The following is a 13,440-nucleotide window of genomic DNA, read 5'->3' on the forward strand; positions in this document are numbered from 1 at the left end:
CCATATGTTGCTAAAGAGTGGCTATAAAACCAAAATCTCTGTGCTGCATTCTTTTTTGAACTGTCCTTTTTTTAACCCAAAATTAGGTGAATTTAGGCTGTTCTTCACTTTCTCTGGGACTACTTCCATGAACAGATCAAGGATTTTGTAAAGGTAGGCGGGATGCAGGAGCAGTGACCAGAGCTGCAGGATCATCTCCACCCCCAGCTTCCCCCCACCCCCATTGGGGCAGGCAGACCACGGTGTGAGAGCTGCAGCCAGGGATGTTTAAGTTCTCAAATCAGGTGAGAACCTCCCCTCTCCCCAACTTGGCACCTCCTCTTCTCCCTGCTCCAGCTGCAGGGGTGCATGGGGCCCTCCCATCCCATTCCAGTTGGGGCTGCAGAGAACCAGGGGCAGGGGGGGATATGCCATTGATCACAGGAGGGGAAGAGAGAGGGTTGTGGAGAGTGGGGTGGGGCGTTCTTACCTGCTTTTCAGACTCAAAAAAAAAAGTCCCAGCTGCTGCTCCAACAGCATCATCGGAAAGGGAGGTGCAATGGCACCACTGTGTTATTTCTGACAACTTATTTGCTCACTACAGCCCACTTTCCTTTTTCAAAAGGACCACTTCTATTACCATAAAGGGCTAACACAAAAGTTTTAACTGTTTTAACCAGTATTTAGCTTCAGCTGTCTGCTTATTTCTGAGGCTTGAGGAAATGCATTTTGTGCCTGAAAGCCAACATCTCTACCAACTACACAGCTGGTCAAAGATGTCAAACAAATCTTTCCTCTCACTGTTGCTTTGTATAGATGACACAGTAGCCACAGCTCCACTTTTTTCCCACCAAGACTTGCTATATGGTTAGAGAAGAATGACAATTTGTCATTATGGGTTTCCCATGTCCTTTAACAGGAGCTGAAATTTAAAAAAGCTTCACTACCTCTGAACAAACGGTTTAATGAAAGTAAAATAAGTCTTTATACCTATACTTTTAAAACAACCTGCATACTTTACCTTGAACAGCAAGCAAAAGCACTTTCAACCCAGCATTTCTTGAAGACCCAAGTGTGCTATTTATTCTTACTCAAGTTCATTGATGCTTAATAATCTGAAATTTTTCGAATCAGACAGGAGATGCTATTTGCTAGTGTTTCAGCGAGTTGGCAAAATGACCAACCATTCTATTCTTGGACAATATCTTCCCAAACCTCATTTCGCCTCATAGACTCATAGATTGTAGAGTCGGAAGGGACCACAATGGATCATCGTGCCCGACCCCCTGCCCCATGGCAGGAAAGAGGACCGAGGTCAGATGACCCCAGCCAGGTGACTATTTAGCCTCCTCTTGAAGACCTCCAAGCTAGGTGATAGCACCACCTCTCTTGGAAGCCCATTCCAGATCCTAGCCACCCTTACTGTGAAAAATTTCTTCCTAATATCTAACTTAAACCCACTCTCAACTAGTTTACACCCATTATTCCTAGTCACTCCCTGGGGCACCTTAGTAAACAGTGCTTCCCCTATTCCCCGTTGACCTCCCCTAATAAATGTATAGGTGGCCACAAGATCTCCCCTCAGCCATCTCTTGTGAAGGCTGAAGAGATTCAGCTCTCTCAACCTCCCCCCCATAGGGTCTATCACAAAGGCCACTAATCATGCAAGTGGCCCTCCTCTGGACCCTCTCGAGATTCCCCACATCCCTCTTGAAGTGCGGCACCCAAAACTGGACACAGTACTCCAACTGCGGCCTGATCAGTGCCGCATAGAAGGGGAGCATCGCCTCCTTTGATCTATTAGTCATGCACCTGCTAATGCACGACAAGGTGCAATTGGCCTGGTTGATGGCCTCGTTACACTGCCGGCTCATGTTCATCTTGGAGTCAATTGCGACTCCAAGATCCCTCTCTGCCTCCGAGCTGCTGAGAAGGACACTCCCCGACCTATAGGTGTGCTGGGGGTTCCTCCTTCCCAGGTGGAGTACCTTACATTTATCTTTATTAAACTGCATCCTATTTCTCTCTGCCCATTGATCCAACCTGTCCAGGTCAGTCTGAATCTGCTCCCTGCCTTCCAGTGTACTAACTTTGCTCCATAACTTGGTATCATCAGCAAACTTGAAGAGGGTGCTCTCCACGCCCTCATCCAAATCGCTGATGAAGATATTGAATAATACTGGTCCAAGGACCGAACCCTGCGGGACCCCGCTGCCCACCTCCCTCCAGGCCAAGAAGGAACTATCCACCACCACTCTCTGGGTGCGGTCCCTAAGCCAGTTGGCCACCCACCTGACCGTGTAGGCGTCCACTCCACAGTCTGCTAGCTTCCCAATGAGGACAGGGTGCGAAACTGTGTCGAAGGCCTTCCTAAAGTCCAGGAAGATGACATCAGCCTCAGCTCCCACGTCCAGACAGTATGTGACCTGGTCATAGAAGGCTACAAGGTTTGTGACAAACCCGTGCTGGTTTCCCCTCAGCATCATTTCCCCTGCTGGGCCTGCACAAATGTGTTCTTTGATTATTTTCTCTAGCATTTTCCCAGGAATAGAGGTAAGACTGACTGGTCTAAAGTTACCCGGCTCATCCCTTCTCCCCTTCTTGAAAATGGGCACCACATTGGCCCTTCTCCAGTCCTCAGGGACCTGGCCAGAGCACCATGAGAGCTTGAACAGCTGTGCCAGTGGTTCAGCTATTACACTGACCAGTTCTTTCAGCAGCCATGGATGGAGGTCATCCAGGCCTGCTGAATTGTACACATCCAGCTCCTCCAGGAGCTCCTTAACTATTTCAGAACTAACCATGAGTGGACTGGTGCCATGTGGACATCCGTCAATGACTGAGGTGGGGGGAATTGGCTTGGTCAGTACATAGAAATACTGAAGCAAAGAACTCACTGAAGAGCTCTGCTTTTTTCCCCACTTCAACCACCAACTGTCCTGATTTGTCCTGCAGGGGCCTTATGTTGCTCCGAGCTTTCCTTTTGCCTGCTTTATACCTGAAGAAGGACTTTTTATTGTCCTTGACTGCTGAAGCCAACCTGAGCTCAAGCCCTGCCTTGGCCTGTCTAAATGACTCCCTGCAACAGTGCGCCAGGGAGATGTATTCCTCCTTGGTGGCTGCTCCCTTAACTGCTGGCTTCCCCTTTACATTTCCAGCTTCCCATTGCTACACTTTGTTTCAACTTCACAATCTTGCTGCAATACCTTGACAATCATCAACAGATAAAAGGAAGAAGGGTTCCCCCCTTCTGTTTTTTCTAGGCAGACTGTACCTTCCCCTCCTACAGACAGCTCTCCATCTTCTACATGATGCTCAGTGACAACTAATTTTCTTATCCCTTTTATGTTGTTCATCACTTGCCTTTGTTCCAAAGAAACTGCTCCTTTCTTTGTGATCCCTATTAGTATGAATTCTGATGGTATAGTATGCAGAGAAAGATTTCCAAAGTCCTAGTAACTCACCATAGCATTTCCTTCCCTATTCTGTTTCTGGAGTCCTTTCCTCTTGAATGGCTTGGTATTTCACTTATTCTGATTTTACATTGCTATGAAAATTGTTACTGAGGTCATCTGCTCAGTAATTTACCAGTTCCTTATAATCATGGGCACACAAGCAATGATCAGGAATTTTTCTGAGTTTTAATCTTGTGTACAACAGAACCACAATCATCTCTTCAGAAACCATCCCTATCTTCATATTGTGGGAACCAGGCGACAGGCTCTTAAGCCTGCAGTCAGGATCCCTCAACAAATATACCCTTCAAAGCCTGCTGGCTCCCTCAGTTGAGGCAGACAGATGAGGCCTTATTGCAGTTACTGCAGGCTTGTTCTTTCCCCTCCCCTGCTAATGCAGGGCTCCTAAACTCTGCTTATCTGCTGCTGGGGAAAAGCAAGAGGCAGAAGGCACTGGGTTCCTCTGAGAGGTTTGGGAGGGAAGCAGGGCAGCAACCGGTTGATTATCTCAACCCCCCAGGACCTCTGTGCAGCTCAGTAATGAGGTCTAGATGCCTGCAATTCTAACCCAGGTGTTGGCTATTTAGTTTAAGAGGATGGATTGGAGCTGAGGCTCCCAAGCTGCAATGTGCAGAGAGCTGGTTCTCCTTTCTCACTTCTGAATTACATGAGAAGGCAGCTAATAGATTAATTTTCCTAATATAACTTTTCTATGTAATTGCTTTAGTCTCCAGAGAGAGATTATGTGATCATAAATTTGAAGGAGACTGCGCTGCACAATGACAGCGAGAAGGCAGACGAGTGCATTACGGGGTCCACATTAAGGCAGAACAGAACTGCGAGAACAGGGAAGAAACACTTGTGCGAGCGTGATCGCACACCTGCACTCTTCCTCCCGAATGAAGTCATGCCATCTTAAAAATACAGTGCTCGCTCCAGCATTACCAGCGTGATAGCAAACGCTGGAGTGCTAGCAAGTCACATCACCTGCGTAACTACTGCCCTCATGAAATCTCTTAACAGGACCTGTCTCGATGATCAACATTTGAGACACCGGATAAAGGACTGATTGTCTAAAGAAGCAACAAAGCCAAGTCATGAGATTAATTTTTTTTGGAAGAACTGGAGCTGTGCTTTGCACGCTGCTTGCACAGCGTCTTGTCCGTCCTTATCAACCCGTCTTGTCTTGGATACCAAAGGGCCGGAGGTCAGGACAGGTCTCGGGTTTCATTAGTTTCAACCGCACCTGTGCAGAAGCTGAACAAGGGACCGACTGTTTTCTTTAGCAGCAGCGTCCAAAACACGGTCTCTGCGGTCGGCCGCGAAGAGCCAGCCCTTCTGCACCGCCTGCACACCACCACCACCACCACCGCCACCGCCGGCAGCAGACAGGTTTGGCTGGAGCGGATGGAAGAGCCCATCGCTGCCACAACGGAAAGGCACGGAGGGACCGTGCAGTCCCCCCACCCTGCAGAGGCGGGCGAGGGACGCAGCCCCCGTCCCCGTCCCCGTCCGCACGGACCCGCCAGCGGAGTTACTGCCGCGACTCGCGAGCACGAGTTGCTTCCAGCGGGTGATGCGCAACCTGTCGGAGTTTGGGAACCGCGGATCAAGACCACGCAGGCGCCGGCGAGTCGTCTGCGGTCTGCTGCCCCCGCCCCAAACACCGCGCAGCCCCCCAGGCAGGGCGGCCCAACCCCGCCTGCAAACCGGGGGCTCCCCAGGGCCAGACCGGTGCGGGGAGCGGGGCGCCCGGGACCGGCACCTGCGCGGGGGAGGGATGAATGGCCGCGGGCCGGCGCCGCCCCGCACTCACCCCGGCTCCGGCGGCCCCGGCCCGGCGGCATCGTCCCCTCACGCGCCCGGCGGCAGCGGCGAAGCCCCGCCCCCGGCCCGGGACGCGCCTGCGCACTGCCCGCCCGTCACGTGACGAGCCCGCGGCCGCCATGACACCAGAGGCAAGGTGGGGGGGGCGGGGCTGTGCCTGCGCTCAGCATCCCCCTTCTATTGTGGGGCCTGAGACAGGCCTGAGCCCGCTGCCAGGCAGGGCCCGCACGCCTCTTGTGGGGGCGCCCTGGTGTGCCATGCCAGGATGCGCGCGACCCCCGAAACCTCATAGCTCAGTCACGCCACGATGTTGCGCGGCGGCCACCCTGGGAAAACGGGTGCTGGCGTCAAGGGCTGGACACGGGCGTGGGTGAACCGACAGGGCCTGGAAATGGTGACGATAACGATGTTCTCTCTGGCGAAGCGGCGGTCCCCGATGCTAAAAATTCGCCACCGGGGTGTCTAGGCACGGCTGGCAACCGACTGCAGCGGTGCCACCGCCGCCGAGCAGCTACCCACGTCAAGGGCAGGCGTCACCCTCGAGGCGGAGAAGAGGGAGCGGAAGAAGGAAAAGGAGAGGGACGAGAGCCGCCCGTGAGCCGTGGTAGAGTTGGCCCTCAAACCGAGGGGCTGCTGCCGCTGACGGAGGAGAAGGCAGGGGTCATGCTGGTGTCTTTCTTCTCTACAAGAGCCCGGTGGTGACAGCATTTGCCCAGGGTGGGGAATTTCTAGGTTAACATCCGCTCAGCCCGAGAGGGTTGAAACCCACGTTTCCCACCTGGGAGCTGGCCGAAGCACCAAGTGCAGGCTGTTATGGGGTGAAGGCTCATGCTCATCTGTTGCTTTAAAGCTTTGCCCCTATACCTGGGCCAGAAACACAGAGTAAGCGAGCAGGCCCATGTATCCTGGTGCTGACAGCAGTCCTGGTCCCTGCTACAAAGCTGCTTTGCCTCTCATAGAAAAGAGTCATGAGAGAAAACACCAACACGCCCTACTTGGGCATTACAATGTTGGCGCAGCAGTGGTGCCATCACTGAGTTAAAAGGAAGCAACAGCCCCCTGTACGTTGTGCGTCGCACACTACGGCCAGGCTGAGGGAGATGTGGAGGAACGCAGTTTTGACATAAATCTTACCTAAACCTCCTTTAGGAGCTGGGCCCAGTGACTTACATGAAATAGCACAGACAGTTGTGATTGACCTGGAACATGAACACAAGTTTCCCAAACCCTTGGGTCTCAGCCAGACCCCTCAGAAAGGAGGCAGTTTTGACCTGTCCTCACCTTATATCTAAGGTGACTGTAATAGGTGCCACATGGACAGGCTTTAACCTGTTATAAGCAGGTGAAAGACAGACAGGTCAATTTAACCTATACAGCTGTTATCAAGAATTGCTGAAAGCAAACACTGGATGGTTCAGGGAAATGATCAGAGTTTGCATGAACTCCAAGGCCGGTGTTAGGAAAGCTCCAAGATTGGTTGCCAACATGCAGCAGTGTACAGCAGCAGTTAAGGCTGATACTACATTCAACCAGGTTTATCTCAAACCAGTTTTAGCCATTTTCAAACTGGTTTATGTGCACTGAATATCTGTTTTGTTACAGGTTTAAACCAGTTTCTCATAACTTAAACCAGTTTGTGTGCAATACCTGGCCCTGGCCCAGAAGAAGAAGAAAAATAAAATTTTGATGCAGATCAGAGACTTATCTTGCACCACTTCTCAGCATCACTTTTTTCTGGATAGCAGTTGGCAACTTGTTCAGAAGATTGGTTACCTCCCACCAGCACATGTTGAGAAACAGGGGTTAGCTAAAGCATAATTAGCCTGTCTTTTCCAGATCCCCAGAGTAACTGCTCTAGGAAAACAAACTATGCTTGCAACATTCTCGTGTGACCAGTTAGACAGGCTAAGAGTGATCCTGGGCAGCCTGAGTTCAGAAGACAATTTTACTTTCTATCCACCAGCGAGAGGAAAATGAGAGAAGCCTTCAGTAACAAGACTATTACAGGGCCAGCGTGCTGAAGAGTGGAAAGTAATGCTTGGTAGAAAGAGAAAGGATGGGCCACAAGGCCAAAGCTACTAACATTTACACTAGAGTGGCAATAATAAACTTGTTAATAACTACTCATTTATTTCTTTCCCCAGGAAATGTCCTTTGCCCCTGGTGAAATCTTTCCTGGATATTGATAATTCCTGGTAGGCTTCCCAAGCCTTGCTCATCTACAACATATCCTCTTCCTGAATTCCCTCCCAGATGATCCTTCTTCACACTCTTGCATTCAAGCTTCTTCACTGTAATGGCACTACTTACACATCTGCTCATCTCCTGTTCCTTCCCATATAACCTTCATTCTCTAAGCTCTGGTGCTGTTGTTCCTCCTTTACACAAAGAAGTCACCTTCTGAGATGCAGACAGGGAAGTTCCAGCCTGGAGGAGGAAGTTGGGCTTTATGACTTCTGGAGGTCCCTTTTGCCCTATTTATCTATGGTTTTATAGCAACCTCACTTGCTGCCAAATCCTGCCTCAGATCTTGCTTCTTTCAGCCAACTTTCTTCACATCAATGCTAATTCCCCATCTGGTCATGTTAAGTGTTACTTCATCACTATTTTGAAATTAAATTAGCACAAGTGATAAGTTTCCATCTGCTTTGTAGACTTGTCCTATTTCCAGGCATTCCAAATCAAAATGAAGGCTTGTTAGTGACATTATGTGACAGGCACAGCTCATCTTATCACCATTTTCGAGGCATATACAGTTTGACAGACATTGTTGTTATGCCCTAGTCTTCCTGTCAGTTACAAGATTAAATAGATACAGCTCTGCATATACTGTCCCGCAGTGCTAGGCTCCAGTTTCCACATAAGAGTCTCCACCAACATAACTTACCTTACAGCAAGTGTATACAAATCACTGAGACAAAACAAATAAAGATGTTATTCTATAATAGAAAATAAGGAGCAAACAGAGTTCCTAAAATGATTGCACATGCTAGCATTAAGTAGCAGGTTCCCAAGCCCGCAGGTTATTTGCTTTCACGCTGACAAGGATTGTCCTCAGCAGGTTTCCACCTCTCCTGCTTATTGGCATCTCTAGCAGCTGAGTCTTTGGAAAATCATATTATCAGATTAGCTTTGTCATATTCCCCCTCCTCCCCCAACCATTACCAATGTCAACAGGTCTATACTGGTGACCACTGGGGTTTCTTCAAGTTTGTTTAGTGAAGTGTCTTTGGAGTTGGGTTTTTTGAGCAAGCTGATTCTCCTCACCTTGCACAACACCTGCACACTCCTAGAGAAAACATGTACAGAAAAGATTGTATAGCAATATAAGAAGTCTGTGATCTCCAAAAGAGGCTTGCTGGAAGTTCTTGCAGTGTTCTGCATAAATTCAGTGCTTTTACACAGAATAACACAGGCAGCAAAAGCACGAACTTCCCCACACAGACCAGTTAGTAAGGTTTAGTATTGATATGAGGTGACCCCCTCTAAATGATTTTCCAGCCCCATTCATCCACTGGCCTTTCTTCTGGGATTACAAAAAATTCTCGAGATGGTAGCTCTTTATTGAAATTGAACTCTGGAACAAGCTTATGAAGCATTTGGATGTTTCTGCACGAGCATGTTATTCAAACCTCTTCTTCCCATCTCACTATACAATGCCACTGCTGTTTTCAACCTCTTTTTCAAATCTTTATCTATATGCTTTCTTATATAACAGCTCTCACAGCATGGGACACATTTATTATTCACTCTCTCAGGTTCCTACTTAGTCTCCTAGGAAAAAAGCTGATATAGGAGTTGGATCACAGAGGCAGCAGGCACACTCTGCATTCCCTGTTCTGAAAGACTAAGCTGTTAGGCCTATGTACCTCAACTTCGCCAGCTGGAGAAGGAGGATAGTAACCACCTATCATATAGATGTATTGGGAGACTCCATCCAGATTCGCGAAGCAGTTGGAGATTTGTGGAGGAAAGGCTTGAAGTTGATCTGTTATTACTAAGTCATAAAGGCTAGGGACAGAAGTTACACACAAATCAGTTTAAGTGATCAGAAACTGGTTTAAACCTGTAACAGAACAGAAGTTCAGTGCACATAAAACAGTTTCAAAATGGCTAAAACTGGTTTAAGATAAACCTGGTTGAATGTAGTATCAGACATAACTGATCTAGGTTAAATGGGTTTATGAAACTTCTGTCCCAGACCCCTTTCCTGGTTCAAGTTAAATCAGAGTCCCCCAGCATGCTTTGCAGCCCTGGGCTGTACTCTGCTGTCTGCTCCATAGAGGATGCTGGACCCACCCCTTTGCTCCCTAGCTGGAGCAGTGAGGGATAGCTCACTGCCCCGCCCCGCTCCCACCAGGCAAACCGAAGCTAGGATCTGGGGTCAGGGAGGGGAGTTAAACTCACTTTCCCTCAGTACAGAGCTGCATTGCCCTGCTGTCTTCCTTATTGCTCTCTGCAACTGTGGACTACCAATCTGAGAGGCACCTTGAAGCATAAAACGGAAGTGATGAGCAACCCTGCAGAGTCCTGTTGTTGTGATTGTGGACTGCAAATGCCAGTCCATACTGGCTATGTGCCAGAGAGCTGTGCTCTAGTGCCACTCCCACCCCTCGACTTCTGTCTTGAGCCACTTCAGGCATGTGGCTCCATTTCCTGAATCAGAAGTTTGCTTATTGGTTCAATTGTTGCAGCTTAGACTAACCTGCAATGCCTTGGGCTTTTTGACTGTCTGTACTTAGACAAAAAGGCCACTAGATTTGGATTCTATAATCAACAGCCGCCAGCTTTGCTTGTTACTACATCCAACTCCTTGTAACAGGGCTTATGGTATGTGAGGTCACAAAATAGTCCAAATTTCTTCAGTCAGAGGTAAGGAAAAGAAACAAGTGATCTTTTAGACTGAAGTCTCTGGCAAGAAACAAAGTCCTTCTATACTAAGAAGGCAATTCATCCTCTATTTTTTACTTCCTCATCCACATTTGAGTCAAGAGCCTCCTAGGCTAAATGGAGACTTAAAAAATAATTTTTTTCTCTGCCCTTTTGAGTCAGCTGAACTTCTTATAGGTTTCCTTCTTTGAAGACCAAGCTGAAAGCTCTGCCTCCTAATGACCCAAAAGGTCACAGCTGTTGGGTTCTTCCTTTGTGCCTGTCTGTTCTTTCAGTTTCAGGTATTGTTTTCATTACCAAATTAATTTGAGTCCTGGCTGTACACAAACACCCTGAATAAAAGAGTGAGGCACTTTTAATTCAATTGTGTCTTGTCATAGGGCTAGCTCTTTACAGATGGTAAAAACCTCAAGTTAGTTCATCTCATCAGTTTCTAATAAGGGCATATCTACACATGCAGTAATGTACTTAATTTAATGTGCATTAAATCCAGTACCTCTTGACATGTCTACACATTCATTAATGTGCCTTAGGTAATGGGCATTAAATCTAGTGCTGTACCTCCATTGTGCGGTACTTGAAAAATAAGCATTAGACTATTTTAATGCACATTAGCTAAAAAGCACATTTTTGTGATGCTTTAATGCACATTAAAATAGGCTAATGCACATTAAAATGCATGTGTAGATATACCCACAGGTAATCTGTATAGCCTCAGTGTTGTTTTGCAATAGTAACTCTCACTAGAACTAAATAATTCAAGAGGAATTACCCCGAGTGTAAATAATTCAAGTTAACTTTGCATTGTAGGGTTGGATTTTCCTTTCAGCCCTGGAAAGGGTTAGACCAGGGGCGGGCAAAAAATGGCCCATGGGCCAAATCCAGCCCACCAGGTCATTCTATCTAGCCCATGGGGCCCCCCAAAAATTTAGTAAATTGACATTTATTTGCTCGTGGCTGCCTGTCAAAATGACAGTAGCCTGGGGCAGTAGGACCTAGGGGGAACCCACAGGACTGAGCAGCCCAGCCCTGCCTCACCCTCAGCCATTTCCCTGCCTTCCTGCCCCCACACTACTGCAGCACCACATGGCTCCTGGCTGCATTGCCGGACCGGGAAGCACGAGGCCATGCCGGTACCCGGAGAGGAAGGGTGTAGGGAGGAGCAGTGTGTGTGTGTGTTCGTAGGGTGAGTCCCACATGCACACCCCACCCTACACATGCACCCACCATCCCCCTCATACTGGCATAGACATAGAGCCCCCCACCCACTCATACACCCCAGCCACCCTTCCTCCCCACACAGCCTCCCACAAACCTCATACCTACACACCCCACATATTCACACAAACCCACATGCTACCTCACCCCACACCCAGACCCCCACACCTATCCACCCTCCCACAGACACACCTACACCCTCCCCTACACCCCACATACCCACACACCCACAGCCACGCACAAACCTATATCCACCCCCCCATGCCCTCCACTTCCCCCAATATACAAGAGTGAGACTTCATTTTAAGCTATTGTGTGATCACCTCTGTGTACACTACACAAACACATGTAAACCAGGACAAAAATAGTTTTTGAAATCAATTAATGAATGTTGTAGATGTTTGTTTTTTAGACTATAAGTTGGTATTTTTCTGGTTCCAAGATGGCAAAACCCCTTGCTGGAAGGAATACTTCCGGGGGCAAGGGGAAGAACTTCTGGTGGCAAAGGTCAGGGGGCAGGGGTGTGACTTCTGGTCACAAGATGGCGACCAGGGAGCAGGACACCTGTCAAGGTGGACTCCAAGATGAACATGAGTCGTCAGTGTGACGAAGTCATCAGGAAAGCTAATGGCACTATATCGTGCATCAGCAGATGCATGACGAACAGAACCAAGGAGGTGATACTTCCCCTCTATCGGGCGCTGGTCAGACCGCAGTTGGAGTACTGCGTGCAATTTTGGGCACCGCACTTCAAGAGGGATGTGGATAACCTGGAGAGGGTTCAGAGAAGGGCCACTCGTATGGTTAAGGGCTTGCAGGCCAAGCCCTATGAGGAGAGACTAGGGCACCTGGACCTCTTCAGCCTCCGCAAGAGAAGGCTGAGAGGCGACCTTGTGGCTGCCTATGAATTCATCATGGGGGCAAAGAAGGGAATTGGTGAGGTTTTACTCACCAAGGTGCCCCTGGGGGGTTACAAGAAATAATGGCCATAAGCTAGCAGAGAGCAGATTTAGACTAGACATTAAGAAGAACTTCTTCACAGTTTGAGTGGCCAAAGTCTGGAATGGGCTCCCAGGGGAAGTGGTGCTCTCCCCTACCCTGGGGGTCTTCAAGAGGAGGTTAGATAGGCATCTGGCTGGGGTCATCTAAACCCAGCACTCTTTCCTGCCTATGCAGGGGGTTGGACTTGATGATCTATTGAGGTCCCTTCCAACCCTAACATCTATGAATCTATGAAAGGGGCGGGGCAACCCACGTGGCCCTCAACAGCTTGCCAAAACTCCGTAACTGGCCCTCTACTCAAAATAATTGTCTGCCCTGGGTTAGACCCTTTCCTAGTTCAGGTAGGGTAGGGGTTGAATATCCACTGTTAATCAAATTATAAATAATGCTAATGTTTCTTCCAGCAGTACCTCAGAATGATGCCAGAATGAGTCCCCATGGTGCCAGGCACTATACAAACACTGAGCTGTAGACCACTGCTGCTCTGAATAATTAACAATTCAAATAGACACGACAGACAGAAGGGTTAGGGAAAGGGATAGCACAACAGCTGAGCTAGCAGTGTGATGGCAGCAAACAACATGGTAGTGCTGCAGTTATGTTTTAGTAGAGGGGAGGTAACATTAATTGGGGGATTAATTAAACAGAAAGAAAAGGGATGACAGGGTTGTGAAAGGAAGAAGGCAAGGGAAGGAGGAGGAAGGACGAGTAGGGATTAGGCCAAAGAGATTCTGAGGGGAATTAAACCTCCTCCTCAGGAGTGTTTAGCTACCAGGCCACAAATTTCACTGGCTTGGGGTAGTCTCAATCCCTTTTTTTTAAGCTGTTATATTTTGTATGAATCATTAAATATTCATTTGGTCAAAAAGTGGGACTAAGAGCAGCATTATGGTAATTGCTCTCTCTCAGGAGAGAAAAGAAGGGAAGCTGAGTCCCCTTGGCTGAGACAAGACTTGAACCCCCCAGGTTTCTCACAACCTGGGTGAGTTCTCTAATCACTGGAAGGAGGTGCAGGGCAGCTCTATTGCCATGGTTTTGTGCTCAGTTTGATGTGTTAGATGTGCTTTGA

At 48.4% G+C, this 13,440-nt stretch overlaps 1 protein-coding gene across 2 annotated transcripts in view; it reads right to left on the minus strand.

Annotated features, from left to right (window-relative positions):
- Positions 1–13,440, minus strand: part of GALNT11 (polypeptide N-acetylgalactosaminyltransferase 11) — a 93,228-nt gene that overhangs the window by 76,212 nt on the left and 3,576 nt on the right. The window contains exon 1 of one of the 2 annotated variants that reach the window (XM_059729213.1): positions 5,251–5,333. The exons of the other annotated variant lie outside the window; for it this stretch is intronic. The gene's annotated coding sequence lies outside the window, so the exon portion shown is untranslated. Of the gene's footprint in view, positions 1–5,250; positions 5,334–13,440 lie in introns of those variants that run through there. 2 annotated transcript variants of the gene reach the window in all.

Source organism: Alligator mississippiensis, chromosome 5 (genome assembly GCF_030867095.1).
Source record: "Alligator mississippiensis isolate rAllMis1 chromosome 5, rAllMis1, whole genome shotgun sequence".
NCBI classification, from domain to species: Eukaryota; Metazoa; Chordata; order Crocodylia; family Alligatoridae; genus Alligator; species Alligator mississippiensis.